We start from the raw sequence: 4,722 nt of genomic DNA on the forward strand, positions 1-4,722 counted from the left end.
GACATTTGCGTTACATTATGGGACCAGCAACACTCACACACACACAGATTACACAATCCACACTGACATCACTAAAAATCACAGACGGAATCTCAGTAACAATCCACATGCTTTGCACAGTCTTGTGTTGGGGGTTTAGTGTTTGATATTTCAAACTGCAGTGACATTCCCGACAAGATGAGTTAAAGTTTTAACCTTAACCAGAAAATGGCTGAAACATTGTTTTCCTGGGATGAACACGTCAAAGGACAGGAAGAATCAGAAAGTTGTCCTGCCCTGGGATTAACATATCAATGGACAGGCCTCCTGGGGAGCAGATTGAGAGACATCCCAACATGCCAGGGGTGGAGTCTGCAAACTGCTCATTCAGGATATACCTGGCTAGGAACCCAATCCGAAAACCGCCTCCAGAGTGCGGAGCTAGTCCCCACTCTGGTTTAATGTGCGTGTGTGTTCCCTCTGTCTCAATCTGCTTTATAACTCTTTGACTTGTTTGTATTTGGATGTTGCTGAGTTGTAACTGAGAGTGAATCATTGGCTCTTGCGTTATTTTGTTTGAAAATGTTCTTTGCTCTCTGTTTTAATGGAATTAATTTTCTCCCCCACCCCTCAAAGAATTTTTATTTTGAAACCTGCAATCTGAAGATCCAGACTGGGACAAGGACTCTTCTTCTTCAGGAGTTTCCTGAGACCTTCTCCAAGGCCGTGCCCCATGGGCCCACGTGAGTTTGTGTCCGTTTCTTACCCTGAGATTTAATTTCCTCTCCGGGACCCTGGTTTTCGGTGGCTCCGGTTAACCAGTTCCTGTTGGACTGCGGGCCTGGAGTTTCAAAAAGAAAATCCTGGGGTTAAAGTAGCCCAGCCTTGCAATCCAAAACTTACATGTTAGCCTCCAGTGTGTGAGGAACAGGAGCCCCACAAGAGGAAATGAAAAGTCCTAAAGTGAAGCTGCCTAAAATCTTGTTATAATTCAGGGACAATGCGTGTATTTTGGGCTGCGCGATCATTCTGACGGTTAAACGGGATTCCCGGTGGTCATTTTACTGAGGGTTTAGATTTCTATCTGTCTTTCTCCAGTTTTCTTTCTGTTTATTTCTTCGCTTTGCGCTATTTAAGCCTTCAAGGAATAATCACAGGTGAATTGATGGGCCTACAGCAGGGCAAGTGAGCTGCAGAAGGGGCAGGGAAAGACTTTTACACATGGGGAGAGGAGGCAGGAGTTTCAGAAGGTAGGAGTCACACAGGGGGCTGATTAAGGGGGAGATTATACAGAGGAGGTGGGAGGCTGCTGTTCGTTTCGGAGGGGGATAATTAGAATGAACATGGGGACAGGGTGCTTGTTCATGTTTGAAATAGTGAGGGGTCGCTGCTACATGTTTAAAATGGTGAATGCATATGAGTTAATAGCTGATATGAGTTTGTATTTATACAGACGTCCAGATAGATAGGGGGTGGGGCGGTGCTGGGAGTGCGGGGACTGTTGTGATGGTGGGTTGGGTGTTAGATGGGGGTTGTTTGAGAGAGATTTTTGAGTGGGCAAACGCGGGGTTAAAAATGGCGCGAGTAATTTGGCGGCCACGAAACAAACGGTCTGGCGAAAATGATGCAGAGATGGAATAATTGTCGGCTGATAATGACAGGGAGGAAAAGAATGGGGGTTGGATAATATTTGCGAGGAGGAAAGAAAAAGCTAAATAACCAGTCCAGTATAGATTTTGAAGAGCACACATTGGGGGTTATATATTTCTTTTTTCAGAAAAGGTTGCTGACAGGAAATAGAAGAGAAAATGAAAGATATGATGAAATCTATTTTTTGAATTGTGAATCGGGGAGAGCGCAAACGCAGTCCCCCACTACCACAAATTTTACAGTCGAGTATCCCGCATTTGGGGACATCGCAGGCGTCAGCACACCCGAAGTGCAATGGGCTAGCATCGTCCTGGGAGAACCTTTTTTTTTTGCAAAAATATACTTTATTCATAAAATATCTTCAACCACATTCCAAACCATTTCAAAAACACCATTACAAGGGTACAATCCGGTTCAACTTTAACAAAATGTATCACCAGGTGCATCAGTACAAACAATATTACAATCATTTACAGGCTTTCACTTTGAGCTGTACAGCCCGAGGGGCTCTAAACAGTTCCCAGTCTCTCGGTGCGCTGTGGCAGAAAGGTCTTAGACAGCGGCCCTTCCCCATTGCGCTTTTGCAGCAGCTGCCCCAAGCTTTAGTGCGTCCCTCAGCACGTAGTCCTCGGCCTTGGAATGTGCCAGTCCGCAACACTCGGTCGGGGACAACTCTTTGCGCTGGAAGACCAACAAGTTTCGGGCAGACCAAAGCGCGTCTTTCACCGAGTTGATGATCCTCCAGCTGCAGTTGATGTTTGTCTCGGTGTGTGTCGCTGGGAACAGCCCGTAGAGCACAGAGTCCTGTGTCACAGAACTGCTCGGGATGAACCTCGACAGCAACCACTGCATCTCTCTCCAGATCTTCTTTGCAAAGGCACCAACTACAAGGATGTGAACAACGGTCTCATACCGACCACAGCCACCTCGAGGGCAACATGCCAAGGGGGTGAGACTCCTGACTTTGACAGTCTGCTCGGGGAACCATCCCACAGGGTCCACCCTCTCCTTTTCCCTCAGGGCCTCTAGGACGTTACGTGCTGACCACTGCCTGATGGACTTGTGGTCAAAGGTGTTTCTCTGCATAAATTTTTCCACCAGGGACAGGTGGTACGGCACGGTCCAACTACTTGGAGCGTTCCGCGGCAGCGTGGCCAGACCCATCCTTCGCAACACCGGGGACAGGTAGAACCTCAGCACGTAGTGACACTTGGTGTTTGCGTACTGAGGGTCTACGCACCGCTTGATGCAGCCACACACAAAGGTGGCCATCAGTATGAGGGCGATGTTGGGCACGTTTTTTTCCCCTTTATCTAGAGGCTTGTACATCGCGTCTCTGCGGACACGATCCATTTTCGACCTCCAGATAAAGCGGAAGATGGCTCGAGTGATCGCCACCACGCAGGAGTGTGGAATGGGCCAGACCTGCGCCACGTACAGCAACAGCGAGAGTGCCTCACACCTGATGACCAGGTTCTTACCCGCAATGGAGAGGGAGCGTCGCTCCCACATGCCCAGTTTCCTTTTCACCATAGACACTCGCTCCTTCCAGTTTCTAACGCATGCCCTGGTCCCTCCGAACCATATCCCCAGCACCTTCAGGCCGTCAGCCCTGACAGTGAAGGGGACAAAGGATCGGTCAGCCCAGTTCCCAAAGAACATGGCCTCGCTCTTCCCACGATTTACCTTGGCTCCCGAGGCCAGTTCGAACTGGTCGCAAATGTGGATCAGTCTGCGCACCGACAGCGGATCCGAGCAGAAGACGACGACATCGTCCATGTACAGGGAGGCTTTTACCTGAGTGCCTCCACTGCCTGGGATCGTCACTCCTCTTATGCCCGGATCCTTCCTGATGGACTCGGCCAAGGGTTCTATGCAACACACGAAAAGAACAGGCGAGAGAGGTCAGCCCTGCCTGACTCCAGATTTAATCGGAAAGCTATCTGTTTCCCACCCATTGATTGAGACTGCGCTACTGATGTTAGTGTAGAGCAGTTGGATGCAATATCGAATTCCCTCCCCAAACCCCATTTTGGAAAGCACATCCACCACGTAGGTGTGCGATATTCTGTCAAAGGCCTTCTCCTGATCCAGGCTGATGAGGCAAATGTCCACACCCCTATCCTGCACATAGGCAATCGTATCCCTGAGCAGCGCCAGGCTGTCAGAGATCTTCCTGCCTGGCACAGTGCAGGTCTGGTCATGGTGTATCACCAATTCCAGAGCGGATTCGACCCGATTGGCGATGACCTTGGACAGAATCTTATAGTCCACATTCAACAGTGAAATGGGTCGCCAAATTCTAATTTCCTCCCTTTCTTCCTTGTGCTTGTAGATGAGGGTGATGATGCCTTTCCTCATGGATTCTGACATGCTGCCGGCCAGGAGCATACTCTCGTACACTTCTAGTAGGTCTGGGCCCTTCCAGTCCCACAGAGCCGAATACAACTCCACCGGCAAGCCGTCGCTTCTGGGGAGATTTACTCTTCTCGAAGGACTCAAGGGCCTAAGTCAGTTCGTCAGGAGTTCGCGGTTTGTCAAGCCTCTCCCGTGTACTGTCGACTAAGACCTCCGTGATAGAGGACAAGAAGGACTGGGAGGCCGTGCTGCCCGTGGGCTTCACGTCATACAATCCGGCATAAAACGATTTGCTGATCCTCAAAATGTCGGACTGCGCTGACTTTACTGAGCCGTCTTCTTCCTTCAGGCTGCTGATCACAGAGCTCTCTCTCTGTACCTTTTCGAAGAAGAAACGTGAGCACGTCTCATCCTGCTCCACGGAGCGCGCTCCGGAATGGAAGATGTTCTTGGAGGCAAAGGGCTAGGCTTGCTGGCTCTTCACCTCTTAGAGTTCCTCCTTGACATCGACCCCCACCGACTGCAGCTGGAGCAGATTCTGCATGTATTTCAGGAGTCGGGACATTTCCCTCTGTTCCTTTCTAGCTTTCTGGGTGCCTTTGACGATGAAAAACCTCTTGATGTTTCCCTTGATCGCTTCCCACCAATGTGTCAGGGACTCAAAGAGGGGTTTCATGGTTCTCCAACCTTTGTAATCCCTCTTGAGCTCCTCAATGTTCTCTGGGGTCAGCGGTT

The 4,722-nt window shown here is 49.7% G+C and overlaps 1 non-coding gene across 1 annotated transcript; it reads right to left on the reverse strand.

Annotated features, from left to right (window-relative positions):
• Positions 1-1,825: 1,825 nt before the first annotated feature.
• On the reverse strand, positions 1,826-1,988 carry LOC144674559 (U1 spliceosomal RNA). The gene has a single exon (XR_013574577.1). It is a non-coding gene; the product is annotated as a U1 spliceosomal RNA (small nuclear RNA).
• Positions 1,989-4,722: the final 2,734 nt, after the last annotated feature.

Source organism: Cetorhinus maximus, unplaced genomic scaffold, assembly GCF_964194155.1.
Source record: "Cetorhinus maximus unplaced genomic scaffold, sCetMax3.hap1.1 HAP1_SCAFFOLD_698, whole genome shotgun sequence".
Taxonomy (NCBI): Eukaryota; Metazoa; Chordata; class Chondrichthyes; order Lamniformes; family Cetorhinidae; genus Cetorhinus; species Cetorhinus maximus.